Below are 17,745 nucleotides of genomic sequence, written 5' to 3'. Positions count from 1 at the left end.
GCCGGGAGGGACTAGACGCACCCCCTTTCGCTCCGCCTCGTCCTAGAACTTGGCCAATCATTGCTCTCCAAGCCAGGCCCTCCCTCCCCGGGAGGCGTGGCGAGGACGGCGGTCCTGCGGAAAGGGCAGTGGCTAGTCCTGCTCTTAGTCTATCTTGGTGCTGCTGAGTTTCGACCCAGCTCCCTAGGTTGCGCAGGGTCCTCTATAAGCGCTACCTACCCCTGCAAATTTTAAAATTTTTAATTTTTACTTGAGATATATTCACATAGCATAAAATCTATCCTTTAAACATGTACCCTCTAGTGGTCCTTTTCGTTTATGTTTTTTCTTTTTTGAAGTGTCTCACTCTATCGCCCAGACTGGAGTTCACAGTTCACTGCAGCCTGGACTTCCTGGGCTTAAGTGATCCTCTCGCCTCAGCCTCCCGAGTAGCTGAGACCACAGGTGCGTGCCACCACGCCCGGCTAATTTTCTCAAAGTTTTTGCAGAGACGGGGGTCTCACTGTGTTGCCCAAGCTGGTCTTGGACTCCTGGGCTCAAGGGATCCTCCTGGTTTGGCCTCCCAAAATGCTGAGATCACAGGTGTGAGCCACTGCCTCCGGCTTTGTTTATGTTTTCAAAGTGTGCCAACCATCACCACTAATTTTTTTTGTTTGTTTTTCAGACAGAGTCTCACTTTGTAACCCAGGCTGAAGTGCAGTGGTGCAATCTAGGCTCGTTGCAACCTCTGCCTTCCAGATTCAAGTGATTCTCATGCCTCAGCCTCCCGAGTACCTGGGATCACAGTCGTGCGCCACCACACCCGGCTATTTTTTTTTTTTTTTTCAGTAAGGACGGGATTTCACCATGTTGACCAGGCTGGTCTCGATCTTGAACTCCTGACCTCAAGTGATCCACTCACCTTGGCCTCTTAAAGTGCTGGGATTACAAACGTGAGCCACGGCGCCCAGCCTAACCATAATTCTAGGTCATTTTCACCACCTGGAAAAGAAACCCCATACCTATTAGCAGTCACTCTTTATCACCCACCTCCCTCCTCCCAACCCCTGGCAACCACTACTCTACTTTCTATTTCCATGGATTTACCTAATCTGGACATTTCATATACACTGTGAACGGAAGTATACATTATGTGGTCTTTTGTGACTGACTTCTCTCACTTAGCATGTTTTAAAACTCACCAATATTGTAGCATGTATCAAAACTTCATTCCTGGCCAGGCACAGTTGTGCCTTACGCCTGTAATCCCAGCACTTTGGGAGTCTGAGGCTGGTGGATCACTTGAGCTCAGGAGTTCGAGACCAGCCTGGGCAACATTGTGAAACCCTGTCTCTACAAAAATAGAAAAATTAGTCAGGCATAATGGGGTGTACCAGTGGTCACAGTTATTCGGGAGGCTGAGGTGGGAGGATCCCTTGAGTCCAGGAGGTGGAGGCTGCAGTGAGCCAAGATGGCGCTGCTGCACTCCAGCCTGGGTAACAGAGCCAGACCTGTCTCTAAAACAAAAAAAAAAGAAAAAAGAAAAAAACTTTCTTTTCTTTCTTTCTTTTTTTTTTGTTTTTTTGTTTTTTTGTTTTTGAGATGGAGTCTCTTTCTGTCTCCCAGCCTGGAGTGCAGTGGCGCGATCTCCGCTCACTGCAAGCTCAGTCGCCTCCCGGGTTCACGCCATTCTCCTGCCTCAGCCTCCCGAGAAGCTGGGACTACAGGCGCCCGCCACCACGCCCAGCTAATTTTTTTGCATTTTTAGTAGAGACGGGGTTTCACCGTGTTCGCCAGGATGGTTTCGATCTCCTGACCTTGTGATCCGCCCGCCTCGGCCTCCCAAAGTGCTGGGATTACAGGCGTGAGCCACCACGCCCGGCAACTTTATATCTTTCTATGGATGAGTAATATTACATTATGTGAATATACCACATTCTGTTTATCCATTCATCTGTTGAGGAACATTTGGGTTGTTTCCACTTTTTGTCTATTATTAATAATGCTGTCATGAACATTCATGTACAGGCTTTTGTGTGGTATTAATGCCAAGTGACAGCCAAGCAACGCCTTCATTCCACCATGGTGGAATGAAGAAAACAAAAGGAAAATAGGGGGAGACTTGAGTCATGGCTCAGCCAATGGTGGTGCAGGGTGCTCAATGTAAAAGAGTTTGCCCTGTACCTGACTGCACACTATTCATGTTTCCGGTAATTTTATTTCGTTCATGTATCACTTGTCACATTAAGTTAATGATGTTAGAGCACATGAGACTGTATTAAATTATATTTACTATTTCTTGAATGTATTTTTCAGTCAGTTATGTAAAGCAAATTTACATACTCTTTTTCCTCACCTGAAAAAAATAAGTTAGTAATTTTAATTTGAATTTTTTAAACTTTTGTAGTTTTTTGGAATTTGATTGATAAATATATGTGATTTGATATAGCTATATGGAAGTTACAAATATAGGAACACAGATTTAGGCCAGGTGAGGTGGCTCACGCCTGTAATCCCAGCACTTTGTGAGGCTGAAGTGGGCAGATAACTTCAGCTCAGGGATTTGGGACCAGCCTAGGCAACATGACAAACCCCCATCTCCCCATTTCTACAAAAAAAAAAAAAAAAAAAAAGCCAGGCATGGGGGTGCACATCTATAGTCCCAGCTACTTGGGAAGCTGAGGCGGGAGGATGGGTTGAGCCCTGGAGGTAGATAGAGGCTGCAGTGAGCCGAGATCGCACCGCTGTACTTCAGCCTGGTTGACAAAACTGAGGCCCTGTCTCAAAAAAAAAAAAAAATCTATTTACACTTCTGTGGTAATTTATATTACTTAAATAACATCATTAAAATGACTTCCAAATAACATGGGAAAAAAGAAATTCATGGAAGTTTTTCCTCTTTCAGTGGTATTTTTCTTCCAGTTGAAGAATCACTGAGGATAGAAGACCAGCTATTCATAAGAAAAACCTTTCAGGATGGCTAAATTTGGTTGGGGTAGCAGGGAGGGAGGATTTCAGGGTTAGGGAAAAATCCTCAATCAATATTTAAGCAGGATATCAACATAGTTCACTTAGAGATCAAAGATAAGATTTTCCAGTAAAAGAGAGAAAAAGAAATTGTTCTTTGCTAATTGCTACAGGACAATTTGTTCCCCATCAGACAAGGTCTGTACAAAGACTAAAGAAGTTTTATTCACTTCTTGGCTTAGCTGACCAGAGATCACTGCACACCATCTGGTCACAGCAGATGCTGAAAGCAGAAGCTAAGCAGCAAATTATGAAGTCTCCAGGACTGGCTCTTCTGAACCTCTCCCCACCCCCCTTTCATCACACAGTTCCCCTTTCCAGCTCCCTGAGGCAAGATTTGCAACTCTGCATTTTCGTTCTGTGTAAGTGCCCATCCTATCATTTGCAAAACTCCACTTTTACCCTAACAACCTCACCCACACAGGCCATCTTCCCGCTTTGGTCACAGTAAGGTTCCTGCCCCTCCCAGCCAGTTGGTGCTGTTGGGAGCTCAAGTTTTTGTTGTTGTTGTTTTTTAAAAAACAAAAACAAACAAAAAACTCTACTCCTGTGACAGATTAAGGAATTTTAATCTTTGTCACAAATAGGTGAAAAGAAACAAACAGTAAAGTTGCTGACCAGCCTGGGCAACATGGCGAAACCCCTTTTCTACAAAAAATACAAAAATTAGCTGGGCGTGGTGACTTGAGCCTGTAGTCCCAGCTACTCTGGAGGCTGAGGTGGGAGGATCCCTTGAGCCCAGGAAGTCCAGGCTGCAGTGAATGGAGACTGCACCACTGGGAGGCTGAGGCACAAGAATCACTTGAACCCAGGAGGCAGAGGCTGCAGTGAGCTGAGATCATGCCACTGCACTCCAGCCTGGGTGACTGAGCAAGACTCTGAATCAAAAATAAAATAAAATAAATACAAAAATTAGCCAGGCGTGATGGTGCACACCTGTAATCCCAGCTACTTGGGAGGCTGAGGTGGGAGAATTGCTTGAACCTGGGAGGCAGAAGTTGCAGTGAGCCAAGATCGTGCCACTGCACTACAGCGTGGGCAACAGAGTGAGACCCTGTCTCAACAAACAAACATTAGTGTCCCTAAAGTTGATATACAATCCCGTACTGGTAAATTTCACTGGCTTTAAAATTTTTTTAACAATAATTTTAAAAGAATTTGTTTTGAGACAGGATCTGACTCTGTCACCCAAGCTGGAATGCAGTAGTAGTGTGATCGTAGTTCATTGCGGCCTCAACCTCCCAGGGTCAAGTGATCCTCCCACCTTAGCCTCCCAAGTAGCTGGGACTACAGGCTCACTCCACCACATATGGCTAATTTTTTTTTTTTTTTTTTTTTTTTTTAGAGATGGGGTCTCACTAGGTTGCCTAAGCTGGTTTTGAACTCCTAGGCTCAAGGATCCTCCCTCCTTAGTCTCCCAAATTTCTGGGATTACAGGCATGAGTGAGCCACTGTGCCTGGCAACATTTTTTTTAAAGCATGTTGCAGGAGAGACCTGGGAGAGACTGAGGAGACTTAGGAGATGCCATTTAAGCCTAGTCTCCAGAAGATGAGTTAGCTGAATGGAGAGAGAGAAAGAAGAGATCTGCTCAGAGTCCACAGCATGTGTGAAGGTTTTGAAGCAAGAAAGAGTATGTTGTGTTCAAGGAACTGAAAAAAGTCAGTGTGATGAGAATGTGATAGACAAGGGGGAAAGTGAAGGGAGATGAAACCAGCACCAAGAGTCTTGGATCTTATTTGAAGCAAGGTGGCCATCCATTGAAAGGGTTTCAGGACAAGCATGACACCATTTACTCTTTAAAAAACCGAAACAGTGGCCAGGTGATCCTGGCCTGTGATCCCAGCATTTTGGAAGGCTAAGCAGGGAGGATCCTCGAGCTCAGGAGTTCAAGATCAGCCTGGGAAACATAGGGAGACTCCATCTCTACAAAAAATACAAAAATTAGCCAGGTGTGCTGGCTATAGACATGTGCCTATAGTCCTACCTACTCGGGAAGCTAAGGTGGGAGGATTGCTTGAGCCTGAGAGGTTGAGGATGCTATGAGCTGTACTCAATCCACCGCACTCTAGCCAGGGTGATAGAGTAAGCCCTGTCTTAAAAAAATAATAAAAATTTAAAAAAGCGAAGCTGTCTGAGTAGGAGATAGAGTTGACCTGGCTTAGATCAATGGAGAGACGTAGGTGGAATTGAGATTTATTTTAGAGAAAAAAATACACAAGTCTCAATGAAGAGCTGGATGTGGAGGCAAGGTTGATTCCTGTGTCTTTGGCACAAGCAACTGGTAGCTGGTTGTTTCCATTTACTGAGATGGAAAAGACTGGGAAGAAAGCAGCTTTAGGGGTACATCAGGAGTCTGTTTTGGATGCATTAACTCTGAAATGTTAGACTGTACAGGTATATACAGATTTGGAACTCAAAGAAGAGGCCTGGATAGATGGATATAAACTTGGAAGTTATCAGCATATAGATATTTACAGCCATGGAAGTGCGTAAAATATCTGAGGGGAGGGTAAAAAGAAAGAGGTGCCAAAATGGAGCCTTGAGGACTTCTGATATATATATATATATATTTTTACAATATATATTATATATACATATATTTACTATATATATTATATATACATATATATATATATTTTTTCCAAGACAGAGTCTTGCTCTGTCATCCGGGCTAGAGTGCAGTGGCGCGATCTTGGCTCACTGCAACCTCTGCCTCCTGGGTTCAAACAATTCTTGTGCCTCAGCCTCCCGAGTAGCTGGGATTATAGGTACATGCCACCACACCCGGCTAATTTTTGTATTCTTAGTAGAGACGGGTTTCACCATGTTGGCCAGGCTGATGGTCTCGAACCTTTTTTTTTTCTTTTTTTCTTTTGAGATAGAGTCTTGCTTTGTCACCCAGGCTGGAGTGCAGTGGCGCCATCTCGGCTCACTGCAACCTCAGCCTCCTAGTTTCAAGCAATTCTCCTGCCTCAGCCTCCTGAGTAGCCGGGATTACAGACGCACACCATCACACCCAGCTAATGTTTGTATTTTTAGTAAAGACAGGGTTTCACCATGTTGGTCAGGCTGGTCTCCAACTCCTGACCTCGTGATCTGCCCACTTTGGCCTCACAAACTGCTGGGATTACAGGCGTGAGCCATCACGCCTGGCCCAGACTTCTGACATTTAAAGACCACAAGGGAAGAAACAGACAAAGGAGGTTGAGAAGATGCAGTCAGAGAAACGGAAGGGAAACTAAGAGGGAGTATTACAAAAGCAAGAGAAGAGTGTTTAAGAATGATCTATTCAATGATCTTGAAAGTTCCTGTAAGAGGAGGACAGAAGGGGGAAGTTGATAAATGTGGTGATGTTGGGAAAGTCCTCTGACAGCATTCTCATCGTCACACTCCACTGCAGTGGTGCAGAAGTGAACACCCACAAAAGACATTGGTGTAGGGGGAGGGATTCAGGCAGGAATCAAGGGCACAGATGACGATCTGTATTACCAGGCACGGCCTGTAGTTCTCTGACTACAGAGTAGCTTTCTCTGAAGGTGCATTTTTTTTTTTTTTTTGTGATAGAGTCTCGCTCTGTCGCCCAGGCTGGAGTGCAGTGGTGTGATATTAGCTCATTGCAACCTCCCGAATTCAAGCGATTCTTCTGTCTCAGCCTCCCTAGCAGCTGGGATTACAGGCGTATGCCACCACACCCAGCTAATTTTTGCATTTTTAGTAGAGACAGAGTTTCATCATGTTGGTCAGTCTGGTCTCAAACTCTTGACCTCAGGTGATCCACTCGCCTTGGCCTCCCAAAGTGCTGGGATTACACACGTGAGCCACCGTGCCCGGCCTGAAGGTGCACTTTTGAGTGAGATGTGATGCCAAAATTTTTGGCTCATATTGGTGACAAAAATTTGGCTAATATTGTTTTCTACCATGGGGAGACCCCAATCACCCTTTTATTTTTTTTGAGACGGAGTCTTGCTCTTGTCACCCAGGCTGGAGTGCAATGGCGTGATCTCAGCTTACTGCACCCTCTGCCTCCTGGATTCAAGCAACTCTCCCACCTCAGCCTCCTGAGTAGCTGGAATTATAGGCATGCACCACCACACCTGGCTAATTTTTAGTAGAAATGGGGTTTCACCATGTTGGCCAGGCTGGTCTTGAACTCCTGACCTCAGGTGATCTGCCTACCTCGGCCTCCTAAAGTGCTGGGATTATAGGCATGAGCCATTGCGTCTGGCCCACTCTGCAGTTTTAAAATGCCTCTACTCTTTTTTTTTTTTCCTTGAGACGAAGTCTTGCTCTGTCACCCGGGCTAGAGTGCAATGGCGCAATCTTGGCTCACTGCAATTGCGGCCTCCCAGGTTCAAGCAATTCTCCCACCTCAGCCTCCCAAGTAGCTGAGACTACAGGTGTATGCCACCGTGCCCAGCTAATATTTGTATTTTTAGTGGAGACAGGGTTTCACCACATTGGCCAGGTTTGTCTTGAACTCCTGACCTCAGGTAATCCACCTGCCTCGGCCTCCCAAAGTGCTGGGATTACAGGCGAGAGCCACTGCGACCAGCCAAAATGCCTCTACTTTTATATTTTTGTTATTTTCCTTTGTTGTCTTAACTCTAACTCACTAGTTGTGTAACTAAGTTATTTAACCTCTTTGTGCCTCAATTTCCTCATCTGCAAAAAGGAATAAGACTAGAGCTGATGTGAAGATTAAATAATGCATGTAAAATGCTCAGAACAGTAACTGGTATATGTTGGTTATTATTATGATTTTGTTAATGTTGTACTTTTTCTCTGTTTTCCCTCATACTGGCTATTATTATTTGTCAGAAACTAAAGTTTGTGTTGTTAACTTCTTTCCTTTTCTCTTAAAGTTCAAAAATGATCATTTCTCTTGTATCTTAAAAAAGGCCGGGCGCGGTGGCTCAAGCCTGTAATCCCAGCACTTTGGGAGGCCGAGACGGGCGGATCACGAGGTCAGGAGATCGAGACCATCCTGGCTAACACGGTGAAACCCCGTCTCTACTAAAAAATACAAAAAAATAGCCGGGCGAGGTGGCGGGCGCCTGTAGTCCCAGCTACTCCGGAGGCTGAGGCAGGAGAATGGCGCAAACCCGGGAGGCGGAGCTTGCAGTGAGTTGAGATCCGGCGGCCACTGCACTCCAGCCTGGGCGACAGCGCGAGACTCCCTCTCAAAAAAAAAAAAAAAGAAAAGAAACTAAAGTTTGTGTTGTTAACTTCTTTTCTTTTCTCTTAAAGTTCAAAAATGATCATTTCTCTTGTATCTTAAAAAAGAAAGAAAATGGATTTGAAAATTAGATTGACCATTTACTATCTATGTGAGGTTACTAACCTCTTTGTGCCTCAATCTCCTCTTCTGTAGAATGGGAATAGTAGTAGTATACTGCTTTATAGGCTCGCTGTGAGGATGAAGTGAGTTACTAAGCATAAAGCAGTTGGTACAGTGACTAGTACATAGTAAGGGCTACCTGTTAGTTATGCTGTTCTCTGCAGCGAATCATTTCTCCCAATATTGTTACTAACTTTAAAATGCTGAATGTGGATCGTTGATAGTGGCAGGAGGCAGACAAATGCCTAGGCAGACAGGGGCAGGTCCTTGGTGAAACCCAACCTTCAAACTAAAGACAGTTTTAAAGCCTGAAAATCAAGCTACGAGTCCCGGGTAAATCCACGGACTGGATTGAGAGCCTCTCTTCCTGTTTGGTAAGGTTTCCTCTGATTGATTCCCACGCTTCACCTATTTTACATAGATATACCTTTTCCTAACTGGTTTTTTACACTGTCATGCCCACCTTTGAGTGGTGCCTTTGTTTTAACCTTTTTGCATACTCACAAACCAATCAGCACACACTCCCCATTCAGAGCCCATAAAAGCCCTGCAACCAGCCATACTGGGAGGGAGACCATTTGACTTTGGGTGGGGGATCACCCTCTCATCTCCTCTCCACTAAGGGCTGTTCTGTCACTCAATAAAATTCTTCTCCACCCTCCTCACCCTTCCACTGTCAGCGTAACCTCATTCTTCCTGGATGCAGGACAAGAACTCAGGAATTGCCAAATGTGGATATGAGCTACAACACAGGCGGGCTGGGGCATGCCCAGCACAGCTGTGGGATGAGCATGGATCCTGCAGCCAGCACAGGATCTGGGCCAATGTGCAAGCCAGGTATGGTCCAGCTGGCCAAGTGGACAGGTGACTCCTGTGGCAGGCCTGGGGCCAACTGAGGCCCAGGCAGGGATGACACTGGCCACGGAGGTCCCTGACTGGCAAAGTGACCAAGAAAAATCCTGCATCACTGTCATCTGAGCACTTTGAGAGGCCAAGGTGGGAGGATCACTTGAGCCCAAGAGGTCGAGGCTGCATTGTGCCATGTTGGCACCACTACATTCTAGCTTGGGCAACAGAGCAAGACCCTGTCTCAAAAAAAAAAAATTTTAAAGTTCAGTTTAATAAAATCAGTACTAATAACTTTGTAGAACTTTTTTCATGATAAATTATAGGCTACAATTCACTTGTAATTAATTGTAAGGAGATGATAAGCAAAAGCATGATCAATTGGCATCTAAGTACTGAAGGAAGTTGGACAATAATCTCCAAAACAACTTTTGGTGCTACTGTCAGAATAATTTATTTTTAAGCACATTGGTAAACATCATCTCTGTTTCATAAAACAATCATACAAAATTTTTATTTTTATATATTGTTTTGAGGCAGGGTCTTACTCTGTCACCCAGGCTGGAGTGCAGTGATGCGATCATGGCTCATTGCAGCCTCAACCTCCCGCACTCCAGCCATCTTCCCGCTTGGCCGAGTAGCTGGGATTATAGGCACACACTACCACGCCTGGCTAATTTTTGTATTTTTTGAAGGTCCCACTATGTTGCCCAGGCTGGTGAGGAACTCTTGGACTTAAGGAATCCTCTTGCCTTGACCTCCCAAAGTGCTAAGTTTACAGGCATAAGCCACCACACCCAGCCCAACATTTTCATAGATGGTACAATTTAATAAGAGTTGTTTGGTTTTTAAAAATTAACTAATAAATTAAATTTTTGAGACAGGGTCTCACTCTGTCACCCAGGCTGGAATGCAGTGGCATGATCTTGGCTCACTGCCACCTCCACCTCCCGAGCTCAGGTGATCTTCCCACCTCGGCCTCCTGAGTAGCTGGGACTACAGGTGCACACCACCACACTCAGCACATATTTCTATTTTTAGCAGAGGCAGGTTTTTGTCATGTTGCCCAGGCTGGTCTCGAACTCCTAGGCTCAAGCGATCTGCTGGCCTCAGCCTCCCAAAGTGCTGGGATTACAGGCATGAGCCATTGGGCCCAGCCAAGAGTTGTTTTTAGCAGGCAAAAAAGAAGAAAAAGGAGGAGGAAAACAAAGAAGATGGAAAAGAAGGAAAAGGAGGGGGAGGGAAGGGGAAGAGAGGGGAAAGGAGAAGGGGAGGGAGAGGAAAAGAAAAAGGTTTGTAAGAGTGTAACCTTCAGTGCGAATCACTTCCTTAAGTCTTCTGTGACCTTGTCAGAGGTTCCTTCTCCTGCATTCTGGCCAATGTGTTCTGCCAAATGCCTTGTCTTCAACCAGAACTAACAACAGTACTAGTCAGGTTTTGTGGATGAACATGGATTTTGCATGAAGACAGGCTTGTATTTAATCCTAGCACTGCCATTACTAGCGTGACCATGGGCAAATTACTTTAACTTTGTGAATCTGTCTCTTCTTTTTTAATATAGAGATATTGACCTCACAGGAATGTTAGCATTATGAGTAAATGTAGGGGAAGAATCTAGCACAGTGCCTGATGCATGATTAATAGTCCATACACGTAGTGCCCTTCTTCCTCACCCTTTGACTCCCTGTCCCCTTTTCTATCCTGTTAAATAAGTAAGATTTCCTTACTTTTCCTTGAAATTAGAAGAAAATCTATTTGCATCTACTTAGGTGCCACACTGACTCTTCCTAAATCCAGAGGTGCCCCTCAAACTGAAGGCATCCCTGGTTCAAGGCAACAAACAAGAGTTGAAGAGGCACCTAAGCCCAAATTCTCAGGTCAGAGTTCTCCAAACACGGGATCCTTAAGCAGCAGCCTTTCATGCCCTTTGGTTCATGAAGATATACAGAGGGGCCCTTTCACTTGCAGGAGAATTGCTTGAACCCAGGAGGCGGAGGTTGCAGTGAGCTGAGATCGCGCCACTGCACTCCAGCCTGGGTGACAGAGCGAGACCTCAATCTCTGTCTTAAAAAAAAAAAAAAAAGGCCGGGCACGGTGGCTCAGACCTGTAATCCCAGCACTTTGGGGCTGAGGTGGGCAGATCACGAGGTCAGGAGTTTGAGACCAGCCTGAACAATATAGTGAAACCCCATCTCTACTACAAATATAAAAATTAGCTGGGTATGGTGGCGTGCGCCTGTAATCCCAGCTACTCAGGAGGCTGAGGCAGGAGAACCGCTTGAACCTGGGAGGTGGAGGTTGCCATGAGCTGAGATCGTGCTACTGCACTCTATCCTGAGTGACAGAGCAATACTCCATCTCAAAAAAAAAAAAAAAAAGATGTTTAGTCATTAATGTGCTCTCTGCTTTCACGCTAAAGATTAATGAGATGAATCATGAGATATAAATCGCTTTGGTTAAATAAGCCTACATCCACTATTGTTGAAGATAGACAGGTGCACAAACAACATCAAGATGTTCTGAGTGTTGAAATAGGAGTATTCCTACATGCTACAATAGCCCAGAGGAAAATGCAATTCATTCTGTCTGTCTGTTTTGTGTTGGAGTAAAAGGTTTATTTTTCTGGTATGCAGTCCTGATTCCTGGTTATTTGTATATGAAGCATTTGGGTTCACTTAAAGTGGAGGTCTAGGGGCCAGGCTTTTAAGTCAGGCAGGGTAGGGGTACAGGGAGCAGAGAAAGGAGTACAATCGAACACTATGCAGAAATGCAGAGTATGCTTAGAGTATAGAGGGCAGAGCAAAGAAAGACGAGGCAGAAAGACTAGCTGGGGTGGGATATAGACAGGCTTAAGCACCTCCACCTCACAGAATTTGGACTAAAATTGGGGCATAAAATATTTTTGTTAAACAAAGGAGATTTTATTTTATTTTTATCATTATTTTGAAACAGGTTCTTGCTCTGTCACTCAGGGTGGAGTGCAGTGGCACAAGGTGCATCTGGGGCTCAAGCCATCCTCCTGCCTCAGCCTCCCTAGTAGCTGAGACTGATACAGGGAGTAGAAAGAAATTATTTAGGCAGATAGTGAGGGCAAATGAGTCCTCAGCAGAGCTTCCCTTCTAACAAAAAGCAGTCTAAGAAATTATTTTTCTCCTAACAAAAAGCAGCCTGAAAAATTTAGCTGCAAACATAGGTAAGCAAGCTGGAACATTGCACAGGGGAATGCTGGCAGCTGTGCCAATAGAAAAGGGCTATCTGGGGGCCAGGCATATCCATCATGGAAGCTTTATCTTCCGTTTTGTTAGCACACGTATAGTAGCAAAGAAGTGGCAACACAGCACAGCTTAGGCTGAAAACCTGCCTGCATAATAAAAGAGTAGGGTGGGGGCTGCCAGAAAATTGTGCCCCATACAAATGGCACACCTGGTCCTAACCAGTTTTTTGTGCCCTATGTAGATCAGACACCACTTTCCAACCAGCTCATCTATAAAACCTTCTGCATTTCACCGTAGATCGACACCCCATTTTTCTGGGACCCCTCTCTGTAGCAGAGAGCTATTCTCTTTCTTTTGCCTATTAAACTTCCCGTTCTTAACCTCACTCTTTGTGTGTCCACATCCTTGATCTCTGTGGCTGTGAGGCAATGAACCTGGGGTTTTACCCCAGACAATGAGGCTACTTCAATACAGGTGCATGCCACCACAGTCAGCTAATTTTTAAATATTTTTTAGAGACAGAATGTGAACCTAAAATATTTGAGATAGGTCTCAATCAATTTAGAAAGTTTGGTTTGCCAAGCTTAAGCAGGTACCCATGACACAGCCACATCAGAAGGTCCTGATTACATGTACCCAAGGTGGTCAGGGTACAGCTTACTTGTATTCATTTTAGGGAGACATGAGACATCAATCAATATGTGTAATATGTACACTGATTCAGTCCCAAAAGATGGAACAATTCAAAGTGGGGAGTGGTGTGGGGAGGCTTTTAGGTCATAGGTAGATAAAATACAAAAGGCTGCATTCTTTTGAGTCCTTAATCAGCATTTCACTGAATACACAATTTAGTCTGGCTCAGTGAATCTGCATTTTTACATAAACAATAGGGGAGGCCAGGCACAGTGGCTCATGCCTGAAATCCCAGCACTTTAGAGGCTGAGGCGAGCAGATCACCTGAGGTCATGAGTTCAAGACCAGCCTGGCCAACATGGTGATACCTCATGTCTAGTAAAATATAAAAATTAGTTGGGCATAATGGCGGGTACCTGTAATCCCAGCTACTTGGGAGGCTGAGGCATGAGAATCACTTGAACCCAGGGGGCGGAGGTTGCAGTGAGCTGAGATCACGCCATTGCACTCCAGTCTGGGCAACAAGAGCGAAACTCTCTCTCAAAAAAACAAAAACAAACAAAACAAAACAAAACAAAAACAATAGGGCAGAGGAAACAATCAGATATGCATTTGTCTGAGGTAAGCAGAGAGATGACTTTCTGTCCTGCATGTGTGAAGATCATCTATCAATTTACATTGCCAGGGTGAAATTCAACAGGACTGTTTTCGGGTAAAGATCTTGAGACCCACAAGGAATTTCCCTGTGGGCAAATTGTGAGGAGGATATGCAGCTTTTTAAAATCTTTGTAGCTATCTTATTGGGGAATAAATTGGAAGGCAGGTTTGCCTGACATAGTTCCCAGCTTGACTTTCTCCTCGCTTAGTGATTTTAGGGTCTGAGATTCATTTTCCTTTCACAGGGTATCACTATGTTGCCCAGGCTGGTCTCAAACTCCTGGGCTGAAGTGATCCTCCCACTTTGGCCTCCCAAAGTGCTGGCATTACAGGTGTGAGCCATCGTGCCCAGCCTATTTCATTATTATTATTGTTATTATTATTATTATTATTTTATTTATTTTTATTTTTGAGACAGAATCTCGTTCTGTCTCCAGGCTGGAGTGCAGTGGCGCTATCTCGGCTCACTGCAACCTTTGCCTCCCACGTTCAAACCATTCTCCTGCCTCAGCCTCCCGAGTAGCTGGGACTACAGGCTTGTACCACCATGCCCAGCTAATTTTTGTATTTTTAGTAGAGACAGGGTTTCACCATGTTGGCCAGGATGGTCTAGATCTCTTGACCTTGTGATCCGCCCCTCTCGGCCTCCCAAAGTGCTGGGATTACAGGCGTGAGCCACCACGCCTGGCCAAGACAGAATCTCTGTCACCCACAATGGAGTGCAGTAATCCAATAATAGCTCACTGCAGCCTCAACCTCCCAGGGTCAAGTGATCCTTCCATCTCAGCCTCCCGAATAGCTGGGACCACAGGTGTGCACCACAATGCCTGGCTAAGTTTTTTATTTTTTGTAGAGATGGGGTCTCACTATGTTGCCCAGGCTGGTCTTGAACTCCTGGGCTCAAGCAATTCTCCCACTTCAGCCTCTCAAAGTACTGGGATTACAGGCATGAGCCACCCTACTTAGTCTAAATAAATGATATTTTAAGAGAGTGGGAGCATAGAAGCAGGTCCTAGGCCGGGCGCGGTGGCTCAAGCCTGTAATCCCAGCACTTTGGGAGGCCAAGACGGGCGGATCACGAGGTCAGGAGATCGAGACCATCCTGGCTAACACGGTGAAACCCCGTCTCTACTAAAAAATACAAAAAACTAGCCGGGCGAGGTGGCGGGCGCCTGTAGTCCCAGCTACTCGGGAGGCTGAGGCAGGAGAATGGCGTAAACCCGGGAGGCGGAGCTTGCAGTGAGCTGAGATCCGGCCACTGCACTCCAGCTCGGGTGACAGAGTGAGACTCCGTCTCAAAAAAAAAAAAAAAAAAAAGAAGCAGGTCCTTTTGTGAAGAATATTAAAAATATATAATAATGTTCACACATTGGTTTTGTAACTGCCCAGTGGGGTCATCTTGCCTGCTGCCTAGATACAGCCCATTTATCAAGACACAGGAGAAGTACAATACAGAGAGCGTTTAACACACAGAGAGCTGGCTAAACGGAAGACTGGAATTTTTTTTTTTTTTTGAGACAGAGTCTTGCTGTGTCGCCCAGGCTGAAGTGCAGTGGCTCACTGCGACCTCCCACCTCCCGGGTTCAAGCAATTTTCCTGTCTCAGCCTCCCGAGTAGTTGGGATTACAGGTGCATGCCACAGTGCCTGGCTAATTTTTTTTGTTTTTGTATTTTTAGTAGAGATGGGGTTTCACCATGTTGGCTAGGCTGGTATCGAACTCCTGACCTCGTGATCCACCCACCTCGGGCTCCCAAAGTGCTGGGATTACAGGTGTGAGCCACTGCACCTGCCTGGAGTTTTATTATTACTCAAATCAGCCTCCCAGAAAGTTTGGGTCTTTCAAGGATAGTTCGGCCCATGCCCAGGAATGACCAAGGGCAGTTTGGAAGTTAAAAGCCAAGATGAAGTTGGTTAGATCAGATCGTTAATAAAGTGATCTAACTAACGTTAGATTGCTGTTGACAATGTTTGCAAAGGCGGTTTCAATTCATTCCTGAAAGTTCACATTTTGGGAAAAGAAAATTTCCAAAATTTTGCAGAGGGATGGAGGGTTAGGTTCCTTAAAAGATGGGCATGTGTATTTCCTTTCCCTCTTCAATCACTGTTGCTAGGTTCAAGTAACTCTAAGGTGCCTCCTCCCCACAGTGTGCTGGGGACAGGATCTGCAAATTATCACACCCAGTCTTATCACCAGTCATATGACCTGTAGGCCATTCTCTGACCTCTAAACTTTCCATATCCATTGTTTCATGGGCTCTCAGTATCACATTCTTTTTCTTAGTCTCTTATTCATTGTATGCCTGCCTCACTCTGTGCCCCATAAGGACACAAATATTACTGATCTTTTTAGCCTGACCAACATGGGGAAACCCCATCTTTACTAAAAACACAAAAATTAGCCAGGTATAGTGGTACACGCCTGTAATCCCAGCTACTTGGTAGGCTGAGGCACGAGAATCACTTGAACCCAGAAGGCTGAGGTTGCAGTGAGCCAAGATCCCGCCATTGCATTCCAGGCCTGGGTGACACAGCGAGACTCCATCTCAAAAAAAAAAAAAAAGAAAGAAAGAAGGAAAGAAAAAGAAATAAAGAGAAAGAAAGAAAGAAAGAAAGAGAGAGAGAGAGAGAGAGAGAGAAAGAAAGAAAGAAAGAAAGAAAGAAAGAAAGAAAGAAAGAAAGAAAGAAAGAAAGAAAGAGAGAAAGAAAGAGAGAGAGAAAGAGAGAGAGAAAGAAAGAAATTACTGGTCTTTAAAAATATGTTGACATTATTTCAGACATACAGAAAGGTTACAGGAAAAGTTCAAAGAATACTTGCATACTCTTCTCCAGTTGTTAATATTTTACATTTGCCACTTGTTTTATTTTATTTTATTTTATGTATATACATTGTTATGGACTGAATTGTATGTTCTCCAAAATTCAGCGTTGACACTCTGACCTTGGAATGCGACTGTATTTGGAAATACGGCCTTTAAAACAATGACTAGGTTAAAATGGGGCTGTTAGGGTGGGCTCTAAATTAATCTTACTGGTTTCTTTATAAGAGGAGATTAAGGCCGGGCGCGGTGGCTCAAGCCTGTAATCCCAGCACTTTGGGAGGCCGAGACGGGCGGATCACGAGGTCAGGAGATCGAGACCATCCTGGCTAACACGGTGAAACCCCGTCTCTACTAAAAAATACAAAAAACTAGCCGGGCGAGGTGGCGGGCGCCTGTAGTCCCAGCTACTCGGGAGGCTGAGGCAGGAGAATGGCGTAAAAACCCGGGAAGAAAGAAGAAAGAAAGAAAAAAAGAAAGACAAAAAGTTTTGGGTCCAGAATCCAGTCCAGAATCAAACAGCATTTAGCTATCATGTCTAGGTTCCTGTAATGGAGAACAGTTTCTCATTCTTTGTCTTTCATGGCCTTGGAGCTGTCAAGAGTACAAGCAATTTATCTTGTAGAATATCTCTCACTTTGGGCTTGTCTGATATTTCCTTGTGAATAGATTAAGATCTCCTAGTGTGTTCCAAAGCTTTAGAACTGTTTTTTTTTTTTTCCTGGACAGTTTTAACATTCTGGGTCTGTGATCTTTCTCCTCAATGTGAAATGAGGAATCTGTAACTGTTTTTAGGAGACTCATTGGTTTAGGAAAATCACTTTATTAAATTTACAGGCTTGTTAAGAGCTACGAAGTGATGTGTCTCCTCAATGGATCCTATCAGAAGGCACATACGTGTGTTCCATTACTGGGTAGTGCTAACTTTTATCACGTGGTTGAGGCAGTAACTGTCAGGTTTCTTCACTGTAAATTTACCATGTTCCTTTCCTTCCTGGAGGCTAGAAGAAAAGGTCAAGGTGTTGACAGGATTGGTTTCTCCTATTCTTTTTTTTTTTTTTTTTTTTTTGAGACAGAGTCTCTCTCTGTCGCCGGGGCTGAAGTGCAGTGGCGCAATCTCGGCTCACTGCAACCTCTGCCTCCCGGATTCAAGCGATTCTCGTGCCTCAGTCTCCCAGTAGCTGGGATTACAGCGTCCGCCACAACGCTCAGCTAATTTTTTTGTGTTTTTA

The 17,745-nt window shown here is 44.7% G+C and overlaps 1 protein-coding gene across 7 annotated transcripts in view; it reads right to left on the bottom strand.

Annotated features, from left to right (window-relative positions):
* BOLA3 (bolA family member 3) overlaps positions 1 to 17,745 on the bottom strand; it is a 190,764-nt gene that overhangs the window by 50,181 nt on the left and 122,838 nt on the right. The window lies entirely within an intron of this gene.

The sequence above is a fragment of the Macaca mulatta genome, chromosome 13, assembly GCF_049350105.2.
Source record: "Macaca mulatta isolate MMU2019108-1 chromosome 13, T2T-MMU8v2.0, whole genome shotgun sequence".
Classification (NCBI taxonomy): domain Eukaryota; kingdom Metazoa; phylum Chordata; class Mammalia; order Primates; family Cercopithecidae; genus Macaca; species Macaca mulatta.
The sequence above is the reverse complement of the archived record's forward strand: the minus strand, read 5'-3'. Positions and strand labels throughout refer to the sequence as shown.